The sequence below is a fragment of the Bacillus rossius genome, chromosome 13, assembly GCF_032445375.1.
Source record: "Bacillus rossius redtenbacheri isolate Brsri chromosome 13, Brsri_v3, whole genome shotgun sequence".
Taxonomy (NCBI): Eukaryota; Metazoa; Arthropoda; class Insecta; order Phasmatodea; family Bacillidae; genus Bacillus; species Bacillus rossius.
The window spans coordinates 1,237,552-1,262,898 of record NC_086340.1 but is presented as its reverse complement, the minus strand read 5'-3'; the positions used below and the strand labels follow the sequence as shown (position 1 = coordinate 1,262,898).

Genomic DNA, 25,347 nt, shown 5'->3' with positions numbered 1-25,347 from the left:
TCTTACACGAGGTCTTGCAGGGAGGGAGAAGGCGGTGTAGTTTAATAAGCCATTATAAGTTCCCCGCGGCGGCCGGAGCGTGGCGCTAGTGTGCGACGAGGAGTCAAGCTCGAGATAAGCCCTCTCCGTCTCACTCGCACGGGGCAGATCAGGGATCAGCCGGGAGCAAGGAAATAAAATGCGGAGAAAGAGGAGGAAAAATATTTGCGGAACAAGAAGCTGTAAATTAAGTTCATTCCGCTCGGTAAAATTTAAATAAATTTACGTATCTATACCTGAACAAACTGGCTGATAAAATAAACCATCTCCATGTTTAAAATTTAAAAGCCACCCCGCTGATCAATACATCGCACGGCCACAAATGAGGACCACGCTGCCACGCAGGTGAAAATATTCCGCTCGCTGAAATTGTGGCTTGGCTTCATTATTAACGACCATTATTTGAGTGAAAATTCAATGTAAATATTCTCGTAGTTGCCCAATATGTAAAAATAATAATAAAATAATTTCCAACATGACAATCTGCTTCATATGTTTTCCCCTCGCCAACAGTCACTGATTTACAACCGGACGATTCATTCGCCTTGACTCAATACCATCAGATAATAAGAGTTTGTGTTTCTACAAGCTAGCATTGTATTTCCATAATTGATTATTGACATAGAGATAAATAATTATGTATTTTACACAACTGTGATATTTAAAAGAAAATTGTGAACACTGTCTTAAAACAAAAATCTTTTATAAGACCTCTTACTAATTTTGGCTACACATGGTTGTATTTCTAAAAATTATAAATAAAAAATAATCATGAATTATACATTTCGAATATTAATAACCATGAGTGGTATTCACGCAGGCTCGTGACACACTTGCAATGTACATTTGAAGCAGCTGAAACTACTCAAAATCATTACATTTAATTAAAAATATAATATAATTACTACATTTTTTCTTGCATTGGATATAGTATTACATTAAGCACGGATTACTATCGCGAGTCCAATGATTTAAGAATAATTTTACTGTAAAACAATTTTGTGATTTTACAAATTTATGTTTACAACAAACTAAATTAGCCTATCCATTCATGTGAAATATATACAACCAATGATTTAAGTGAAGAAGCAAATATTGTAGTTTTCCAAATTATGATAAACCTTTTGTATATCTCACAGCAGAGAGTTAGGATATCTATACGTATAATAAAACTGGAATATATTTTTATAAAAGTGGAAAATTTGGTAACGTGAATAATACAAAGGTTAAAACCGAAACATTTAACATTTTTGTTCGACTATTTGTTACACAAAAACCATCCCATAGATTTGTTAAGTTTTGCAAGATAATCACATGTGTCGTGAAGAAACTTTGCAGAATAGTTCCCACAGAGTGCATACCTTTGTGTTTTTGCAGGCATCCACTCTACAACTATTTAACGGTATCTCGAACACCCACGGACGTTGTTCGCACACAATAGATCGCTTGTAGCATTTACTGTCGGCGGACATAATGGGGGTAGGAGGTGCCTGGCTTAGTTAAGTTTCAAGATTATTTTGCTGCCTACGTCTACCATCATAGGACGAAGATTACAAGTCTGCTGATGAAAGAATGATTGGAAACTTCGCACAAGACATGCGATACGCGCTGATCTCGTTCGCAGCTGTGGCCACGGTAACTGGGCTTGAAACAGTTGTCGAGCGAGCGAGGGGCTGATTGGTCGAGGCCAGGCGAGGCGTGGCTCGCTAGGGACACACACAGCCAGTGGCGTAGCCAGGATCTGTGTATGGGGGGTGTTAAGAAGCATGCCCCCCCCCCTGCCCGTATTAAAGCGGGGGGTCCGGGGATCCTCCCCCGGGAAAATTTGGATTTTAAGGTGTAAAATAGTGCTATTTTAGCAGTTTTCGGTACTTAAACTTAAATATTGTAATGGTACCAAATTTTATTAATTTGAATATGAAATTTGTTTGAGTGATGAATAAGAAATTAATTAAAGATTTGGTGCTAAGGGGGGGAGGGGTTTGAAACCCTAACCCCCCCCCCCCTGGCTAAGCCTCTGCACACAGCCGTCACAGCCGTGGGGGTTTGTTTTTCGCGGGTCGCGGGCCGTTTCGCGGGGAACTTTGTAATTAGCTCGGGGCGCAAGTCGGGGTGAGTAGGAGAGGGTGCCCGAGGATCTCGCGACTACCCGGTAGCGGAGGTTAGTTACCACTACCTGGGCACGCCGGGCCGTCATTACATTCCTCGTGCGTGGTCGTCCTTTTCTTCGGTTCCATCGTTACCGTCACATATTAACAATTTTTGTTTCAATTAAACTATCAAAGGAATCATAATTTTAACTAATCAGCTCGGTGGTGAAATTACTGAAGATATGTTAGAAATTAAACGCATTTTATGTTTAATTTAATTGCAGGCAGATAGGCTACTCGTTTATACTGAAGGAACTAAATTTTTTAAAATCTCTGATTTCAAACTTTTTTTTTTAAATTTTGTAAAAATTGTAATGAGTCCAACGATATCGCATATAATATTTTGGACTTTCCTCTTTAAGGCGTGTAGTCTCTTTAACATAAATCATTTCCGCTCAAATTTAGATAACGTAACACACTGATTTACAAAAATCGTGAACCATGGTGTTGTACACGAGAAAGCATGTCTCTCATACAAACGTGTCATGTGTTTCAAGTATTTAATAACACACACATGCACGTATCACGGCTCTGAACGACCTCACTTGGCGGGAATGTCTCCTCCAATTAGCCGCACAGCATCACGACCGCAATTCCCCGACAGTGGGTCGCATAGGTGCTGGATCAGAGAGCGTGGACTGCCGATGCAGGTGCTTGTAGTGCCAGCCGGAATGTCAGACACAGAGCCCGGAGCTAGGCAGCGCCACAGTCGCCGCCATTGTGTGGCCCGCATGGCGGCTCGGATAGCAGCTCCAGGCTCCTGTGCGCGTCACTGCTGTCACTGCTGTCACGTGCTGTCACGTGACGTCTCGGCGGAACTGAGCCACGCCCTGGTCTGGTTATAAACTAGCACAGCGTAGCATGCACCCACATTTCAGAGCACCTGTTAATAAACCACGCAAGGCGCAATGACACAACGCAAACTTTATTACCTTTTGGCTTGCGTTTTCGACGGCAATATTTGGAGAGAAGTGTTCCGAAAACTGTCAAAGAGGCAGACGTTATGAGCGTATAAGCCCCCGATGTTCTTTGTATTATATACATCATGTTCACAATTGTCATTCTTTCGTACAGTGAAATCATTGTCAATTTTTTGTTGTTTTATTAGTAAACAGAAATTATCACAAGAATCCCGGGGTAAATAACATTTAATCTGAAGTTTCATGCATTCACAATAAAATAACGCTTGTAAAATATAAACTCATATGTCCCGAAGAGATCCGGGATCTAGTTACACCGCCCATTGAGCAGACTTCTTGTAGTCTGTGGCCCTGGGTGCTCAGCTCTCGTGGAACAGAAGATGAACTGAAGAAATGCATGGGTTGGGACACGAGAGACTAACCATTGGCTCACGTTTCCCATTGGCGGAAAACCCAGGCATTACCCCTCCGGGAACTAAACCATGCTGGCCTCTGGTGGAGCAGTGTGACGTCACCACCTGGCTACTCGTTTAAACATTAACTAAAGGTCACGAACAAGAATATATAACGAACGAATCTCTAATCTATCAGTGCCATCCAGCCTAACTAGTAATCGCATAAATTTCCAGTTCACGAGAAGAAATAATTTGTAGAGATGAGACCATAAAGCGTATTTAATTTCGCGAGTGTTAAATTGGTTTCAGCAAGTTCAAAATTACCTTTCATAAGTGATATTAGAGTGGCTAGGTTTGCACAGTGTGCTAATTAAAAGTAAACCACTTCGTCGTCGGCCGTGCAAATATCCGCAGTCTTCGGCGATCACCGGCTGCGATTAGTCTTTGTCACGTTTTAGCCTTATTACATAAAGTCTGGCTCTCGGAGGCGCGTTCACCCGGCCGGGGGGGGGGGGGAGGGTCAGCCCCAACTGACGAGTCACCAAACTTCGATTTCTCTTCCTTTCTCCCCCCCCCCCCGGCCCACCCGCTCATCAGGGACAAATTGTGCGTTACAGTTATTTCGTGTGGCATGAACGAATTCAACAATTTTATTTGGCCTTCTGCAAAAAATAATACTTTTTTGTACCTATTTGGTAAAAACGTTGTGTTGAACGACAGATTTTTTTTACCCGATAAAATGATTACGGCAGCTTGATTTTGACTCACCGGGTGAACAAGTTAAATTCCTTTGCATTGTCAACACATTTAACTTAGACCAATAAAATTCAATAAATAATTATTGATGGGATTGCCCCCTGGGGGAGGGGTTGTATGGGTGATGGGGAAGGGGTGATCACCCAGGTAGAGGGTGAGAACAATATAACAAATGATTGGTGACTAACAACGGTAGGGGGTTGGGGTGATGGGGTTAATTACCTAATTTGCATATCCTTGTTGTTCCAGAATTGGCCCTCTCCCACTACTCACAGCTGTATAGTATGTAGGCATGATGGATTATACTACATACAATATAATAGCATTGTGAGAAAAAAAAATATTTTATTTAAATTAGCAAATAATATTAACTTATTTTATCAACAGAAAACTTTCACTATTTTGTCATTTCGTGTAAATTCAAAGCTTAAAATGTAAATAACTTTCCAAAAAAAGCAGCCATGCACAAACTAACAGTCATAGGTTAGCGATTGTCATGTGGGTTAAGGTCATTTATGCATGTTTGATTTTATTCGTTATCAAACACGAATATTGTGTTTCAGCATTATGGCTTCATGCTGCAGCATGCAACATTACTGGTTCCAGGTGTTGTTGTGTGCATCACTACGTACAAACCTGGCATCTCACATTTGGGCTGGGGCTTAACTGTGTATCGTGTGCTGCCGTGGGCTACTGCAAACCCCTCCCCCACGACTTGTCCAATCTCCCATCAGTACATCTCACATCCCACCCCCTGAGGGCGCAGATGTCTCCCGCCTCCGCCCGCCCTTTGCCCTCCCCGCTAGACCCGCCCTTAAATTAATGTGCTTGAAAAGCCATTAATTTTTTTCGTTTTAGAAATTTGATTTGCAATTTTTTTAAAGTTATTTTTGGAAATATTCCGACGAATTCCGAAACTTCAAACATGAATGCTTTTTCATGCAAACATTCAGAGAAAGCTAGAAATATTTTCTCATAAAGACTGCCTATTTAATTTATACAAAATGACTTTATTCAAACAGTTTGAATATTGACGTGATGGCGGTTCGGGAAGCGAGTGATTGACGGCAGAGCTGTGTGTTGTCGCGGGTTCTCGAGATGAAACGGCGGGACTCAGGCTGGCTCGCCGCGCGCGCGTGACCGGTGATTGGGGCACGTGGCTCGGTGCGTGGCTGGCATGGGGATTAGACACATTCTTGTGTGGTTCGTTTGTTCAGCCGCGCCTCGCGCGGTCACTGGCCGCGGTCACTGGGGCGCGCCGGCGCAACAGGCTCAGTTGCTTGTTGTAGGTTGTCCTGGTAGGCATGGCGGGGGTCAGTGTGAGCTCGAGGCTCACTCTGGCGGAACCTTGCTCCCGTCAGTGGCAGCGAGTAGCTTGGATCGGAATGCAGTCGGGGTAGGCTCACTAGTCGGAATGCTGCCTGAATCGGCAGCGAGTCGGTGGAGTCCAAGTTTGAAAATGGATTTTCAAGGGCAGGAGAGGCCCCTATGTTGGTTTTAAAATTATGGATAAAGAAATGATAAGCTTCTTTATAAACGTGAGTACAGAGCTATCTTTTCATAGTTATAATAGTAAATTATCGTTTGATATGTTCTTAATTTTACGCGTTGGAAAGGATTGGGGAAGAATTTTGTGAAGCTCTTTCTCTTTCTCTCTCTCTCTCTCTCTCTCTCTCTCTCTCTCTTGTATGGTCGTTCAGTATTTAATTACATGAGACATAACTGAAAGATAGTTGTGAATTTTCATTGTAATTTTAATCATGATCTATAAAGACTACCTGTTTCTTGAGACTGATTTTACTTATTAGAAGTTTAAAATAATTATTTTTTTTTAAATTAGTGTTAAATTATTTTCAAAAATCTCCTTTAATTCATATTTCTCCAGAAATCCCTGAATCCCTTACGGAATGATGGACTTATTCGTTTCAATCCTAGAATTAAACGTTTTTTTATAAATTTAAGTGGTACTGTCAGAATAAACCTCTTGCTAGTCTAAGCGAGTCCACTGAGTTACAGTTTTGCCCCAATGGAGTTTAAGTTATTTCATTATTTTCTATTTTCTTTATTTTTTTTATTTTTAACCATTGCGTGACAAATATCATCCAGCATTACTTTGTCCCATTTTGAAAATTGCAGACTTTTATTTAGAACCATTGTCTGAAAGTGGTACACACAGACACATTTCAACGCATTTTAATTCTTATTCATTACACACATAGTGCCCATTCGCACACTGTGTTTTAAACTGAAGTTATTTGATATTGTCCTCGAAATTTATACATTTATTATTTCAGTTCACAAAATATTTTAATTTTATATCATGATATATAATTTTATATTGCAATATGGCTGTTTTATCTGTCCTTTTCAAAGGAAGAGTACTTTATTAGGTAATAATTATTGGTCATAATTTGAAATTCATTTTCATTTCATTTTTCATAAAACATTCTTTCAGTATGTTTATACCTGGACTTGTAACAAGCATATATTACTCAACGTGACAGTCCGTCCCAGGTTGAATGAGATTCTGCATATTCTTTTAGGAGTGTTTTTATTTCAATCGTCAGACGATAACATTAATTAAACTTCTTGGCTAAGACATTGTCAACTGTATTGTTTGTGTGCCAGGCTGCTGTAGTGAACATTTAGGCTACGACAAGAATGAGCTCCATAGGTTGAATCCGAGTGTCAAGGTAAGCTGAAATTCATTATATATACGAAAACTTTTCATATTAAAATACATATTTTTTAAAACACTTAATTTTTTTTGTATGAAGTCCATCCCATAAATGAGTTAATTTTTTTTAATCTATCATGCCACATAAATTGTTCTATTAGCTCAAATTATCTAGTACTTTGTTATCCAAAGGAACTAGACTAGCTAGTCACCTATTTTTAAAATCATAAATGATGAAAAAATTGAGTTGTTAACTTAAACACGGCGATACAGCTGCGTGCCAGCAAAGAGCACCAGTTCGGCGGACAGTCAGTACAGTAATGTCGGACTCGAGGAAGCCATGGCAGTTCAGTGGAACAGTGGGGGTGTCACGTGTGCGGGAGGACACTCCTCACCATGATGGTGGTGGCGATGGTGATGGTGCTCGTGTAACCCTGCGGTGGTGCACGCCTGATGTTCTCACGGCACGATGGTGCTCTGTGGAGGAGACTAGCACCGACCATGGCTAGTTATACGCCGGGTTCTCCCGCTAAGTTAAGGTGTTGTGTAGCAGTTAAGGGGTCCACCTGGCGAGGGGTGTGTCTGTCCTAGTGAGGCGGGACTAGCTGATGCTTCTAACGCGGTGTCGCGCAGTCTTCTCGTCTTGCCCAGGGAAACTAGGAGATCTGCGCGGTAACCATGACATTATGTGGCTAAGAAATAAAGATAAAAATTGTATATCAAGTCCCTCGAGGGCTTTCAAGAATCTTTGCCGGATGTTTCAGGTCCGAAAATCAATATGAAAACACTAGTTTTAGCTATTTATATCTTCTCATAAAACAGAACTACTTGCCCGCCCTCAGTCATCGAGCAGTTTCCAAGTGGCGTGGTTTGTTCTTCGTGTGCGCCCAGGTAGGAGGCCCCCCCCCCCCCTCCCTTGCCCTGCAGCACGCCGGCACGCCCCCGCGTGTAAGCTGTTGTTGTTTCTCCCGCCGCGGTCGCCATGGCAACAGGAGTGTCTGGAGTCATCACAATCAATAAGCACGGGCGTCCCTGCGTCGGCAATGAGCCGAGCCGTCCCCAGCGGACCAATGGCAGGCCAGGGTCACCTCGCGGTCCATTGAGGCAGCTGCGGGGTGCACACAGACACCCTGACCCATGTTGATTCCTTCACCGTCTCAACTCGACACCTCCCTTGCTTTTGTGGTTCTGCCATCAGTATTTTCAACAGACATACACTAAGTAGGTCTTCATTATTGCCATTTGCGTGACGTTTTACACCCATTATTTATTGTATTTAGTAAATAAATGTTGAGAATATACATGGCAGCACAACAAATACAAGGGAGGTATCGATATTAAAATTTTGAGCTAGCCCTTAAATATTAGTAATGAAGAAAAAAAGACTTGGTTTGTGATACCAAGCCTTGTTAATAATAATAATAATAATAATAATAATAATACCATATATTGTTATAATATCCAAAGAAATGCTCACGCGCAGCTATTTCCCTGTGCAGATAAATAAAATAAATCACCTCAACATTAAAGTAAGGTGGGATGGAGCAATTGCTATAGTTCTTTCACTATACGCTATCTTTCACTATAAGTGTGTTGGAGTGTTCGGCAGGAACACTGCTTGAACGTAGCCGTGTTGTCTCCGGCATAAATGTCTTTTATCTGTGAGTATTTAGAATATTAATGGAAAATACCCTGTTCTAGCCTTTGATTTTTCATTTCATTAATCTTTTTAACGTATAATTCACATACATACAGTATTTATGATGATAAATGCCACTTATGATGTTTATTTTTTACAAAAGGGATTAATTGATGCATTATAAACTAATTTTATTTTGTGCTCTACGAACAAATTAATGCGCCATTTCATCCTGTATATTAGTACAGACAGCATACTTTGTTTCAGGGAGAGATGACTCAACATTTTCTGTCTGAAATGTTATTCTTAAATTTATGTTTTTTCCCTGCCCATTTACCGGACGTTAGCCAGACCATGGAGTTAGGAATTGTCAGGAGATAGCATGCCATGACGTATTTGGCCACTGTTTTTTTAACTCGCTGTTGTCACATTGTTCTGCCCGAAACAATGCGGAAATACCGCTTAACCACGTCTGATGATGGTTAATGAGTATGTTATAATCTGCGTCGTCAAACACAGTAATTTCACAATGCAAACACTACACTCAGCCAGTGTTTTGGGCGTCCAACCAACATAGCGCAGACCATGAGCAGGCGAGGTTAACCATGCAATAATGCCGAGCCGGACCCGGTTGTGTGCCGACTGAGCTGTGGCAGCCGCACGGTCCCACCTGCCCTCCTCCCATCTTGGCTCTGGGCGGGGGTGACGTCACTGCACGCCCCGCCTCGCCCTCCTCCCCACCATGGCGGAACTCCGCCCGCCGCTGTCACTGCCATTGTCCCGAGCAGTCCGCGGCGGGTCGACTCCAGCTGTCACGGCCACGCAGTCAAGAAAACAAGATGTCTTTCATTTGGTTCTGTTTGTATAACATGTATTTGTGAATTTATGTGAAAGTATAACACGTTAGATGAATTTTTCTGTGTTTAGAGAAAACTTTTTGGAAACTTACCGAAATATTTCCCCAAAAATACTTTTCTAGACCACTTACAGTTCTTAGACTACAATTCTAGCTTGTTCAGATAAATCGTTAACTTTATACGTATAATCCATAAAATATGAACATTAGAAAATTAACAGTTTTATTTTAGGATTTAAAAGAAAGTACTTAAGAAACTAAGTTTAGAAAAAAATTGCAAAAATACAAAAACAAAATATGGCGTTCAACACGCTGCCTGCACAGTGCCAGCCGTTGCTGTCATTGGCGGATTCGAATCCCTGCTTTAAGGGCCAGCCTAGTCAGGGGTAGTTGTGTTTGTAAGGCTGGACTAGTCCTGTGCTTCTAGCGCGGTATCGTCTCTAAGCGCAAGACTGTGAACTGGCACTCGGTCTTCTCGTCGTGCATAGGACAACTATGAGAGGAGAGCAGTGAGCGAACCATTGTATGCGGAGAAATGAAGATAAATGTGTAAGGCCAATCCCTTGAGAGTTTCCAAAATCAGTACTGGGCGTTTTATGTCGAAAAATTATTCTGGAATCACGTTTTTTTTTTTTTTCAACCATTTCACTCCAAAAATACATTTTACAAACGAATTCTGGAAACAGACCTACTTATCCAACGTGAGCGGATTCTGAACCGTGAGGGCGGGGCCCTTAAATAATCTCGCGATGTGAGGTCTTGAATTTCATAGCTCTGCTAGTGTAGCTTATTCCCTCAGCCTACCTTGGTCCCACATAAGGCAATCAAGTGTGATTACACTGATGGCTGGCGGATGATAATGGTTGTATTGTGATGCGTCGCGAGAGTGACGTAGAAGCATCGAAACAGGCGGTTCGTGTTCGCAACTGTGTCACGTGACGCCACAATCTGGCGAATACGAGCACTGCTGCTAACGTATCGTTATCAAAGAGCCTCTGCAGATTAACTACTCACTTTCCTGGTATTCTGATATCTGAAGCCTTCTCTCTTCTGCTCTACGAACCACCATGCCAACATTGGCTTATGTGCCTGTGATAGCTGAGGCGGGTGTCACGTGAGATCATGTGACAGCTTCACTCAGTCCGAGCTCATTGAGTCAATAGCCTCATGGTTTGGAATCCACTATAAACTTATAGCTGGTCGTGTACTTTCCCACTCAAGGCGTGATCAAGTACAGTTCATCCCATGAAGTAGTGCCATGTAAAATGGCGGATCTATGCGAGTCTTTCAACGGTCGTTCCGCACAAATATTTACATTAAAATAATTTAAAATACTTTTTTTTTTCAAAGTACTACTATATGCAAGTCAGCCATTTCCCATTTTTTCTCAGAAATCAGGTAAGAATATTCTGCATAAAATCTTAAACACGTTGATAAAGTTACTTGAGACGCAAGTGGGGCCAAAGAGTACGCAGAATTAAATTTTTTTTCATTGGGGGGGGGGGGGGGTGGTATGAAACCACCCCTTATCACCCCCCCCCCCCCCTCCATTGTGTACGCCACTCCCGGGGGGTTCACTGTTACCAATAAACAAACACATTCTCACAATCATGTGTAGCGGGTATCAAAGTGATTTTGATAAATTTTAGTTTCTTACTGAAGCAAGTTAACGAATTCCCGTAAGAAGTATATTACAAATATTATTTGTATTGTGTTTACTTTTGGGACAACAATAACGTGCGCCTATAAATCTTGGTTCAGGCTACGCGCATTACACTTCCGTGTTGCGGAATAGTGTGTGTCCAGGCGTTCCCGCGTTGCCCCCTCTTCCATGGACGTAACTTCATGTCGTCTTTTGTTCATCACAGCCCTGTGTATCAGTTTCCTTATTTGAAGCTTATGCGATGTTAGGCGTAACCATTAATGTTGTGTTGAGTAGTGAATGCAGTAAAACTTTCTCTGAACGAATGGAGTGATATTGTAAGTACGGTTGGTGAAGTATAAATTCAATCAAATTAAACAATTTAAATAAATACTCAGTATTTAATTTTAATATAACACATATAAAATTATTTATTTAATTTAATAAAGTAACAAAGATAAATTTTAATTAATAATTCAAATCAATAAATATGCTGACTATTTATTATAATTGATTATTTTTTAATTATTTTCAATTATTATAATGATTTATTTATAATGAAAGTAAATTATACATACGGAAACAAAACCTGACTTAATAAATACTTTTCAAAATACAACTTCACTTATATAAATACACTTAATAATACACTTTAAAAAGTTTATATACACAATTTCTATTAATAATAATTACAATATATAAAGGTTTTAATGACATGGACCAGTATTCGATATCAATCACTAAAGTATAGAATTTAAAAGCACATATATAATTCTTATTTTTATGTAGTCTTTTTTATATGTAGCATTGTTTTTCATCCTTTAAAGATTTCTTAGCATGGTGAGCGCGCATCGTAAAAATTCGCTCTCAACAGAAAGAAGTAGGCCTATAACTTCAAAAAGTGTATATATTATAATTTTCATGAAGTGTGGATACAAAACGCGAGGAAGAAAATGAGACGTATCAGTTGATATGAATGTTGTATTAATAATGTTTAGATGTTGACTCACAAGCCGCCAGACTGAGCCTAAACACGCGTGTACACACGGACACCGGTGGAGTCACCCGGATCTGGCGAAGAGGATCGCGGATCTGATCACTGACGAAATGCGACACCCAAGCGCTGAAGTGCGGGGTATCGAACGAAACACGAGCTCCAATGAGCGACACGCGACGCCAGCGCTATCTGCCCTCGCTTGAACGACGCACAATTACAACAGCGATGGCCGCGGATAAGAGCGATGTACAGCGCCATCACGCGAAACACACGCGTGCTTTCACTGCCGGTGTGCCAGTAAACAATTTAATATACACGAAATATTTATTAAAATTTCAATTTATTATAATATTTTTCAAATGAAAAATACTTTTGATATATATATATATATATATATATATATATATAATGATGAAAATGTATTTGACTAAAAATTGTTTTAATTATCAACCTGTCGAAAAACTACATTGCGTGTGAATCGTCTCATTCAATAATCTTTAATGAATTATAAAGACATACTCACGTAATCAAAATTTATTTTCAGCTATAAATTTAACATTTACTTAATTTGCGAAGATAATTATTCAAAATAGAAAAGTAAAAGAATTATTAAAATCTCACAAATGAAATAAAAGCCTTTATTTAACTTCTAACACCATATTTAGGTGAAAAATTCAAATGCTATTTTTTAAGTATATAATAATTTTGAACGTGCGGCTGTGTGTAAACAGCAAGTGCGGCTACCTGCAGAGTGCCATCCTCGGACTCCTGGTGGGCGACTTCCCGCCGCTACATGTTGTCATTATATGTGTCATTGTGTTTTGTGCATTTTTGTGTGTGCTATTTTGTGCATACAGTTTTTTTTATGAATAAACACGTATTCCATGTTTGTTTTCGCCCTACGCATTGTTGTTAACCTGCGCACTATCTGGCAGTGAAGAGTGTTAGACAAACAGCACTACAGGTATACGTACACATAAAAAAGGCGCCTAACAGCACGATGACACAACGTAACAGTACAGAAACAGTTTGTGTGTGTACGATCAAGTCACGGCCGCGTAGCTCGACCGAGTGGCAGGAGGGGAGGAGAGTGTGTGACAAGGAAAGGAACATAATGGAATGATGGCTGCTTGTCAGAACTCCAGACAGATCTCGGATATTCACTGTTTGTCACTCTTCGTTTCATGTTTTCCTCGCCAGTCACCGGGAACTACCAGCCGACAGCTCGAACATAGGTCTTTATTTGTTGCGCGAAGTTACGGAATGATACGGAAAGTGTCAGTGCAGCCCGAAACAAATGAAACGTGACTCGGCGACTCGCTCTTACGAGTCCAGATGCAGTGACATGCGAACCAACTGGAGCTGTTACGTAGCAGTGGACTGGAGCGAGTGCAGGAACAATCAACCTTTGGTGTCGGTTGACCAACGCTTCCTCTTTGCATAAAAATAAGTTTTATTTATAATATATTATTTTGTTTATTTTAACATAATTAATAATATTGCTACACTGTTGTATGAATTTTGTTTAACATTCACCCTCAACAACTCTATACATTTTATAATTATTAAATGAAAAATTAGTTGCCCTTTAAAGTTTCGCCGACATTGAGGTCATCATAAAGACGGGGGCCGGATTGGCTCTCGGCACGTCCATCACGTTTCCACTGTCAGAAACAAGTGTGGACTTACTTATTTTAATAGTGTGTTACGTTAAATAATATTATTAATACCATTATATAGTATGAATAATTATTTATAAATTATTACAATTATAATTTTCATCTCCAAAGAACCAAAAAATCAACGCGCCTTTATTGAATTTTTATCGACATTTTGACAATTTGTTTGATAGTGCCTGAATTATAATTATATTGTGACAAATTGAAACGACACCACTGTACACCCAGGCCTTGCGCGGGACTCAAACCCAGAACCCGCGCATCTGTCTGCATCACAGAGTTGGTCACTATCCAGATAGTGATTCTTCATTGAGCTGTAAAACAGCGTGTGTTTGTAGGTCATCTGTATGCTTGTTCGTCTCTACATAAATTGCGTTTATATCGATACTTTTTTTTGTTTCCAAATGGTCGGAGGCGCAAGGAGCAGTCACTGATATTTGCATGAAGCAGCAATGCAGCCCACGTGACTCACCCGAATGCGCCAGGCGCCATCTCGCGCGAACATCGATTCTCGATCGCCATATCGACTACCCCAGAGACCGCCACCGCGGAATATCGACAGCCGATGACAAATGCTGCCCTCAGGTGCCTGAAAGTAAAAGGGTTTATAACCATCGATGCTAACGCATTTCCTGTGTTTAATTATTAATGTAGGGACTTAGAGCAAGAACGACATTACAGAAAACCAAAATAGAGAAAGGGAATTTTAATGTTATTTGGCAGCTCCTTCGTTAAAAATACATATGCCTATAATAATGGTTTCTCGACTACAAATAAACGTACTTATAATAAAACGTTATGTTGATCAGCTCTGAAATGGAGACTGTGAGACACTAACTCTTTTACAGAACAAGTAAACTTACAGTTTTGTTACGGACTATGCTTTGTCCACGTCATGGCTACAGCAGCCTCCTATATGGTTTGCTGTCGTATACATTTGTAACTTTCTCAAAACTGCGTAGATAAACAGTACCTACATAAAGGATTTAGTACATTGAGGGCGATAAGTATTCCACGGAAATGTTATTAATATGTGACTAGGATTTGGTTAAAAAAAAAAAACTTTTTATCCTACCAAGAGAACTTCGACGATATAAATTTACGTAAAGTAACTATTTGAAGGTTATTAAGAAGCAGTGAGATAATAATGCGATGATATTAAGTGTTTTTTGATGACTTAAGAGAAAAAATAACACTTAAAACCTTATAAACAATTCCAGTTGTTTAAATTGCTTATTTCGTTACAATTCAGGTAACGGAAAAGAAACATTCACGTTAACACAGTAGTGTGTCGACTAACCAGATCCCGTGTCCCCCATGCCTACCTGAAGGCCATAACCGGCGAAGACTGTTAAACCATTTCCTTGAGGACTTAGAAAATGATCTTACTATAGTCGAAAGTCTAAAAAACCTCAGAGGATATTTACTGGTTAGGAAAATCATGCAGTGAATTAAGAGAAGCTATACCCCGAAGAAAGTATGGAAAAATATACGTTCTTTAAATTTTTAATTCAATGGGGAATTTTAATTTAATGAATTAAATGGAGAAACATAATCCTGAAAAATTATACATCTGGGCCAACTGGAAACCATGACGATTTTCTTATTATATTAGGGTTATCTAAGATTTTGCTTATCCGAGGTTCCCTCTGTGCACATTAACTCTGTTAATCAAGTCTCTACTGTAGTTAAATAACGAAACCATCATCATCATCATCATCATCAACTGCTTCCAGCCTGCAGCCGGGTCAGCCCAGTGACATGCCTCCACCTCCCTCTGCCCTCCACCTCATCCTTGGTCTTCCTTGGCGCCTTCTTCCTCTAGCCTCTCTCTCCCATTCTCTGCACATGACCATACCCTCTCATTCAGTCCTGTACTCCTGCTCTTGCTTGAACCATCTCATTCCTGATCCTGTCTCGCCTCGCAACTGCCAACATACCCCTCGTAAACTCATACCTAGTGCTCTGATCTCCCCAGCATCTATCTTGTCTACAGTCCAAGTCTCTGCTCCACAAGTTACTATGGGCACATGGTAGGTATTGAACAACACTTGCTTGCATTTTTAAGGCACCTCATTCTTCAATGTCATATCTCTCACATATAAGATAAGTGGAAAGAAAATGTATTTCTATAAAGAATATGTAGACCAGCCGTTTTGATCCAACAGTGATTGAAATATAACATTATACACAATAATCTGATGTGAACAAGAGATTAGCGGTAATTGTTTGTGTGATGCTTGAGTAAGTACAAATGTTAGAAAAGCTAAACATTTCGATTAAGAAATTGTAATGTAGTTATAAATTACAGAGGCGGGAAGGTACTATTAGGTAAATGTATTCTTTTACAAACGATTATAAGAGCACATATTATTTGGTTATAATATTGCTCGTCAACAAAGGACATTAGGGTCAGTGAATTACAAACAAAGTTGAGGAATACAGTGGAAGGAATAAACCATGACCTACAGTCAGCAACAACCCGATAACTTGCCTAGGGTGATTAAGAAACAAGCCGTGACACAGAAATGTGGACGGCCGACTGGGATAGAACCTGATTCTTGGGATGCGAGTCCAGATAGTGGATGTTAAGGATGTTGTCTGCCCGGGCACACATACGGTGTGCCATATAATGTCACATGGTCTCACAGTTTCCCTGTGCACTTGGAGGAGACATCGCGCCGGTCCAGAGGCGACACCGCGCTAGCAGCACCAGCTAGTCCCGGCTCACTAGGACAGACACGCCCCAGACCAGGCGGGCCCCTGGGGATCCGCGGGTCTACTTGGCCACGACACGAACGTGCGAGGAGTTGAGGTCTGCGGCAGCTCGCCTCGGCGCGGCTGCGGAGCGACTGTCGCGGGCCGCGCTGGGGCGGAGCCTGCCGGTGCCTCGCGTGCCGTGCGACCATGTGCCAGCCGCGTCTCTCCCGGGACTCCTGGCGGCCCACGACAGTCGGGCCCCGCCCCTGCTAGTCCCCCGCTGGCTGTATCTCTTTATCACTTTAGCCTGCAAGGCTTCCAGGGAAGTATATTGACAACAGACTTGTGATCGTCGTACCATCAGTGCTTGGACACACCAATGTTGGTTCTCTTAGGAAAAATAATCCCTGAGGAATGGACAACAAATATTAAATTAAAAAAACACATGGATAGCAAGCCAGTATCAGCTAATGTCAAATGTTTCAAACATGGAATACATGTGAACCTTCTGTCCATGTCTCTGCTGTAATTATTCCTGAATATTTCCCCCCCCCCCTCTTCCACGGAATTTTCAGTGGTGAGAAGGCTTGTAACATGTGGCATCTGCTGAGTTTGGCCTGTTCTCCGTGTGTTTATATCTTTCTTGTCCATTCCTGGGGGATTCAACAACCAGATAAATCCCGCAGTGGCGTGTGTCCAAGATGCTGTGTTAAACTGCACACCGTGAAGCACTGAATGTTTGTTCTGTCGGGGTGGCACTCATGCAGTCCTCGGGACACCGAGGAGGCTGGATGTTGTCGGCCCTGCGCCACCGCCCGCCGCCCGACACTGCGCACAGTTGTTTCCACAACAGCCACGCGAAGTTCATTGAGAATGTAGAACGAAGCGAATTTAACAAAATATCTGAGGGGGAAAATATGTATAATCTACAAGCAACAAGTGTATTAAATTCACTAACAATTTTTTTTTTCACAAATGTTGCACAAACACTGTGAGGAGTATAAATGTGACAAATATAAAATCTGTGTTGAATCTGAGCAGGTAGGTTCCAAATATTCTATTTTTAATTCACACCTGACTCAGATGTAAAGTATGCTTGTGTTTATACAGATATATTAAATGTAATTATACTTAAAACTGCGTGTTATGTGAAAAGTTTACATGGAAGTTTAAAATATCTTTCAAACGTCCTTTTGTATCGACATATTAATAAATCTGGTGTTCAGTTTTCTCGATCCATTAGGATAATATTTTTTTTCGAATCTAAAATGTGAACTTATATTAAGACTACATTAATTTTTCCACAACTTTAAAAACGCAAAACGATGACGGTGTGATATAATTTCTCGTTCCTTCGGCAGAAGTTTGTGTTATACGTCAGTCCCCCAGGAAGCGGATGTGGATGGCAGACTCGTGACAAGCGCCGGTTACAAGAGGAAAAAATATTTTTCTTATAACGACATCAATTTGAAGATAAAATCTGATACATCCACAAAAGAGAACTGTTGTAAGACCGCAGCGCACGAAGGAGGAAGACACAAAGAGGGAAAGAAAAAATACCAGTACGGCATTCGGAAAGTCTTACTTTTGATTTTTGCATTAAGAAACAAAAATTTAGTTGGATTTGTGGTGGTGAACTAAACTTTTAAATTGCTATAACTCTCTTCCAATCAAAAGTTTTGGTATGCAAAAATAACCAAAAGGGGATAAAAATAAGTGTTAATGTGTGAGTGAGGCTGACAAGTTTTAGCCCCGATGCGCGAACCAAAAAACTAGGAATCATAGTTGGACTCTCGCTTCGAGACTACACGAGTGTGCTTGATATCGTTTGTATTAACATTTATGTTTGTAACAACAATATGATTTGTAATATATTTTCTATCCCTAATTTTAGGATATAGTCAATACAATAATTTTAAGATATAGTCATTACGAAAATGACTATATGAACTTAATGACAACAATGAACTTAAAATTAGTAATTGTGTGGTAGATATTATTTGTCTTAAATTTTCCATCACTAATTTTAGGATATACTTAGTTATAACGAAAATGAAAGAATAGAGCAACCCACGCTTTTAGTTATGCAGAGTTGTGGAGCATTACTTGACTGTTGGACAAAACACTTAAATATAATATTTATTTGTTAATTTTTAGTTCATTAAACGATAAAACGGGTTGTTTTTTTAGTTTTTTAAACTTGAAGTTTATTAGAAAATTATTTACATAATCAAAACAATTTTTTCAAGAAATTCAACACTCACAAAGCCAAGCTAGTGGGTGAATGCTACGTGCGGTATTTGAACTTTATAAAGCATATTTAGAAGAAAAAAAATTAAACATTTGTACAAAAATAAAAATAATTAAAAATGACACCATTCATACTGATTTGTGTTGGTATGATTATAAATAAATTAAAAACTAATGTTAGTTTACCACCGATTTCTTGTTTTTCTTCTTTTTATCGATCCACGTTCGCGGCCATGTCAAATGTTAGTAGGCACGGAGGGTGCTAGTAGGCACGGAGGGTGTTAGTAGGCACGGAGGGTGTTAGTAGGCACGGAGGGTGTTAGTAGGCACGGAAGGTGTTAGTAGGCACGGTGGGTGTTAGTAGACACGGAGGGTGTTAGTAGGCACGGAGGGTGTTAGTAGGCACGGAAGGTGTTAGTAGGCACGGAGGGTGTTAGTAGACACGGATGGTGTTAGTAGGCACGGATGGTGTTAGTAGACACGGATGGTGTTAGTAGGCATGGAAGGTGTTCGTAGGCACGGAGGATGTTAGTAGGCACGGAGGGTGTTAGTAGGCACGGAAGGTGTTAGTAGGCACGGATGGTGTAAGTAGGCACAGATGGTGTAAGTAGGCACGGAGGGTGTTAGTAGGCACGGAGGGTGTTAATAGGTACGGAGGGTGTTAGTAGGCACGGATGGTGTTAGTAGGCACGGAGGGTGTTAGTAGGCACTGAGGGTGTTAGCAGGCACGGAGGGTGTTAGGAGGCACGGAGGGGGTTAGTAGACACGGAGGGTGTCAGTAGGCACGGATGGTGTCAGTAGGCACGGAGGGTGTTAGTAAGCACGGATGGTGTCAGTAGGCACGGGGGGTGTCAGTAGGCACGGGGGGTGTCAGTAGGCACGGAGGGTGTCAGTAGGCACGGAGGGTGTCAGTAGGCACGGAGGGTGATAGTAGGCACGGAGGGTGATAGTAGGCACGGATGGTGTTAGTAGGCACGGAGGGTGTTAGCAGGCACGGAGGGTGTTAGCAGGCACGGAGGGTGTTAGTAGGCACGGAGGGTGATAGTAGGCACGGAGGGTGATAGTAGGCACGGATGGTGTTAGTAGGCACGGAGGGTGTTAGTAGGCACTGAGGGTGTTAGCAGGCACGGAGGGTGTTAGCAGGCACGGAGGGTGTTAGCAGGCACGGAGGGTGTTAGTAGGCACGGAGGGTGTCAGTAGGCACGGAGGGTGTCAGTAGGCACGGAGGGTGTTAGTAGGCACGGGGGGTGTTAGTAGGCACGGATGGTGTTAGTAGGCACGGAGGGTGTTAGTAGGCACGGAGGGTGTTAGTAGGCACGGAGGGTGTAAGTAGGCACTGAGGGTGTTAGCAGGCACTGAGGGTGTTAGTAGGCACGGAGGGTGTTAGTAGGCACGGAGGGTGTCAGTAGGCACGGAGGGTGTCAGTAGGCACGGAGGGTGTTAGTAGGCACGGAGGGTGTTAGTAGGCACGGAGGGTGTTAGTAGGCCAGGAGGGTGTTAGTAAGCACGGAGGGTGTTAGTAGGCACGGAGGGTGTTAGTAAGCACGGAGGGTGTTAGTAGGCACGGAGGGTGTCAGTAGGCACGGAGGGTGTTAGTAGGCACGGAGGGTGTTAGTAGGCCCGGAGGGTGTTAGTAAGCACGGAGGGTGTTAGTAGGCCCGGAGGGTGTTAGTAGGCACGGAGGGTGTTAGTAGGCACGGAGGGTGTTAGTAGGCACGGAGGGTGTCAGTAGGCACGGAGGGTGTTAGTAGGCACGGAGGGTGTTAGTAAGCACGGAGGGTGTTAGTAGGCACGGATGGTGTCAGTAGGCACGGAGGGTGTTAGTAAGCACGGAGGGTGTTAGTAGGCACGGAGGGTGTCAGTAGGCACGGAGGGTGTTAGTAGGCACGGAGGGTGTTAGTAGGCACGGAGGGTGTTAGTAGGCACGGAGGGTGTTAGTAAGCACGGAGGGTGTCAGTAGGCCCGGAGGGTGTTAGTAGGCACGGAGGGTGTTAGTAGGCCCGGAGGGTGTTAGTAGGCACGGAGGGTGTTTGCTCTCACTCGTGGTTGAAACCCACGCGATGCACCGAAGCAGCGGCCCTGCTCACCGAGCCAGTTCGTGTGGCTTGAGGAGGGGTTGTAGAGAGCTGAATTACTGCAGGCCAGATGTCGCCTCCAACTGCGCTTAGTTCGGCAGAGACGCCGGCGGGGATATTACTCTCCTAAATCGTGGGTTCCTTTTTTTTTTATTTCGTTCCCGAGTGGCGCGTACAGGAACGACACGCGCGCACTAAAAACCAATAATTCGGCAGCCGCTGTGATTTGATTTTTATGGTCGCTCTCACTAATTACATTGTATAACTGGGTCATTAATATTTAAATTCAAAAGAAAAGAAAATTCATGAATAATTTGCACGATTCTAATATTCGTGATGAAAATTAAATAGCTTCGAACAAAAAAAAACTTTAGTTACTGTGTTCAAAAAATTATAATTACTTGAATTTTCAGTTTAGCAAATGGCAAAAGTCAATTTATGACATTGCCTGTATCAGGTTGAAAAAAAATATGATTAACATCTAATTTCAGCTCGGTAAAACATATTTTGGCATAACTCAATAAAAAATTACTGTTTTAAACGTACATTAAAATGTTATTGTGTTTGTGTACAGTAGTAATTATACAGCGTAACACTGCACGGGACTAACATCTGTTGAATGATTTGCAATACGATATTATTTTTGTAACAATAATGATTATGTTCTCGTATACAAAAATTTTAACTGTTAAAAAAATGGTTGACGTTTCTGAAATAGAGCAAGTCTGATTCGTGATCCACCCCACAAACAAGAACTACGACCAAACCTTAAAATAAATTTCTATTTTTTTTAGTATTACCAAGAGTGCAAAATCTATTAGAAACAATGAAAAATATGTTGTCAGTATTTTTCCACGTGATATTTTGTTTGTGTCCTAAGATATTATCTACAAGTAACTACACTCAATGTAGAAACTAAAGACTAACTTTTCAAAATCAAATACTTTACCAACAGTTCTGTAGTTTGGTGAGTGACAATTTAAAATTTAAAGAGGTATATTAATATATTTTATGGCTTTGTACCCTTTGGTCTGTGAATGTAGAACTATTTAGGCAATATAGATATGATACGACAGGAAAATATTGTGTTGAACATTTTTTTAAGTGAAAAATCAATGTTTTTTTTTATGTACATATTGAATGGTGATTGGCTGAAGGGGAATTTGATGCCATGACGAGATTTTTATTCGTAAATATTAACCAACAACCGCGCGGATGTTTGAAACCACGAAGGTTTGCTGGCCATCCGTTTGGGGCGCAATTCCCTAGAGTGGGTTTGTTTGCTTTGTGGAATCTAGACGCATCCAAGGCGAAGAGTTCACAGACTGCTACCCTGAAGATGGCGATTGCATTGTCGACCGAAATGTCAACGAGTCTGGGACCCACAGGCCGAGCTGGCGGTGAGGGTTGCGAGAACTGGCGATGCTTATTGGTTGCATGGGATGTTCAGAGAACCGGTGCCAGCTCCGAGAACACAGGGCGTAGCAGCGCTGATGTGTCCGCCGCAGGTACAGAGAGAGGCTTGGTTACACTGCACGCAACTGCCCAGCAGCGCAGTGGCGCGCGAGGCCAGCCCTGGCCTGGAGCACGCCTTGTGTAACATGTCGCGCGGGGTTGGTTGTGTGTCACGTGATGGCGGTGTGTCGGGGCAGGAGACCTCGAGCCAGCCGCGAGAACAGGTGCGAGCGAGTAACATGCAGATGCTTCCGTAACACCAACAAAATATAAACATTAGCAAAAACAAACGGGCAGAAAAAATAAAATACAGGTTCAGTCCTCTCTGTGGCTGTGTTCGCAGAAAACGAAGAACAATAATTAAGGCGACATCACACAGTGAGATATTTTCATCAAATACCATAACACAGTCTATTCACAGTATGTTTGCAGTTGTAGTCATACCCCAAAAAGGAATCCTAAACAGAACGCTAGTCAATTTATGAGGAAAAATATCAGTAGCAGCTAGTCACTATTAACTTCAAGCATTACATAAATAATATTCTATGCTTTAACGAAGGCAAATTTTGACAATTTAACAATGTAAAAAATTCATTGAAAAAATATGTTGAAACCCAGGTTGTGTCTTTCGATTTGTATTCCTTTCCCTTAACTTCGTGTGTATTGATTTAGTGAAAGAGGAGGATGTACCTTCACCAAAATCAATCACCGATAATACTGGAGAAAAAAATAACGAGCATGCATTAATTATGTACGCAATTTGAAACATGGTATCATACGCCTGTAAAAATAATAAAAAAACAATATAAAGCACATGGTTCAGAATTATTAATCTGTATAATGCTTAAGTGAATGTTTAATCAAATGAGCTTGGAACGAGTGGAACCCAGTGATTACAAAATATGATATTGTAAACTGTAACAAAATATAACATATCCCACCAGTGTAGTGAATCCCTTCTTAATGTTAAACATATCAATGCAGATCAAACTGAAATAGAAACCATCGCCCAAAACATGAGCAATAAGAGTTTATTACTTTGAATGGATTCATCTGAAGGGGAGGGAAAAAAACAAATTTATGGTTATTTATTAACACACCGCAATAATGACTCATTTATTTGTTTAAACCATGTTAGTAAATCACTTAAAAGAATAAATACAAAATAAGTATTTTGTGATATTTTTTGTATGAGTTCATATTTTATTTTGCTTGAGTTGACGAGCTCAGCAAGCAGAGGAAAGTTCCGGAGGCAATTTTCGCGAAACATCCACCCTCCTCTAATGACCAATTTCCACGCATCCGTAAGCCAATTTTCGTCCTGGTCTCATCCCGCGGGGAAGTTTCGTGCGCGACACTCGCGCATCGCGTCCGGCCAAGCTAACGAGCAAGGCGAGGGGACTTGGGGTCCGATGTCACTCCAGAAGTCTGTAGCTGGCAAGTCCCGGTGCCCTGCCCCCTTGCCTAGCAAGCTTTGTCGGCGCGTGCGTCTGGCAACGACGCCTCCAGACATACAGTGCCGGGCAAGCGTCTTGGCAACAGGGCTCCGTAGTTGTATTGCAACGCGATGCTCGGGAAGGACGAGCGGAACTGTACAGAAATATATACAACAACTCTACTCGGCACGTCTCGGTTACACATTAACAGTTCTAAAAACATCAATCATCGCTGGTACGTGTATCTTCGTATCGTTCGCTAATCATCTACATATACCGTGAAATTATTTTTAACGGGTATAAAATTGGAAGTAAGAAGCCACGACCAAAGAATCCTTGGCCGCGCCCCACTGTTACCTAATCCACTCCCCTTCTTACCTTCCATGCAATCCAACCAACTTACCATTCTCGCTTCTCGCCCGCGCATTGACAGATCGCTTGTTTTGACCGCATTATATGTCTATTTTTATGCGTATTGTTGTTGTGGCAATACTTTGCCACTTAATATTTTTAAGCTGTCTCTTTAATTTGCACTTTTTTCTAGCTGCTCAAAACCTTTGTTTTGTAAGTTGCTATGGATTTGTAACTTTCGTTTTTCAACATTTTGCTGCACTGTATTGTTTGTATGGCTTCCATTTTTCTGGTTAAAGGTAAATTTATTTGTATTTACTTACGAAGCAAATTTTATTCATCTTTGGTAAGTAAGTTCGCAGTTTTTTTTCAATTTTATGATATTTTTTATTTGGCCTTTTTCAAATTGGTGGCACTAACACAATTCAATTTGGCAGTTAATAAAATTATTTGTAAATGTTAATTATGTCATCATTTGCAGACAGCTGTTTTCGCTACAAAGGTTTTGAAACTGTGTACTGGTGAAGAGTATCGACAGTGCGGGAGCCTCGAGCGGCTAGCAGGGGAGGGTGTGTGGTGCGAGCTCGCTGTGCCGGCTTGTGGTGCGTGAAACACTGCAACATGTTTGCTTTGTTGTTCAGTTCTTGTCGTATCACTCCAAGTACGTGTTCCAGGGAAAATTTTATAAAAATATTTGTTAAAGTAGGCCTCAAATAATAATATGTAACACGTATCCCACAGTTTTGTTTACACAAATATTCACACGAATTAAATAATGGTAAGCTCATACGGAAAAAAAGTCTTATGTTATAAAATGATTTTGTATTCGAATACAGAGATCCAATTATTTCAAATTGGGAAAACCCTGATAAGTAGGGTGCGTGATTATTTACTTCAATAGGAAAGACATACTAAAAAAAACAAAGATTGTCTATGGTTCCCGGGGTAAAATATTATAGAACCCCAAAAGTAAATATTACAAATATGCCATTATTACATATACTTTAAAAAGTTTGCGAACTTACTGCCGCATCTCCGACACCTGGTACACAGTGTTAGGTAGCTAGCAAGATGGTGGCTAGTGGGCCACAGTTCAGGCACCGCCGATGCGGCAAGGCGGCCCAGCACACTGCACTGGCTGGCCATCTCGCGGCGTGCGAGTAATGGCGGTCACGCGGCTCTGCCTGGTCCAACAAGCGCCCGATAAGGGCCGGCCGGGGGTGGCAGATAAGTGCCCCTCCCTCCCTTCACCCCCCACAGCCGCCGACCCAGGACCGCGTCAGCGGCCAGCTGTGGGCGTGTTCCCACCCCACAAGTGTGCATTTAGTTT

The 25,347-nt window shown here is 41.5% G+C and overlaps 1 protein-coding gene across 2 annotated transcripts in view; it reads left to right on the top strand.

Moving 5' to 3' along the window:
- The window catches only part of LOC134538080 (partner of bursicon), a 157,458-nt gene that overhangs the window by 98,672 nt on the left and 33,439 nt on the right, over positions 1 to 25,347 (top strand). The gene's annotated exons all lie outside the window — the stretch shown is intronic.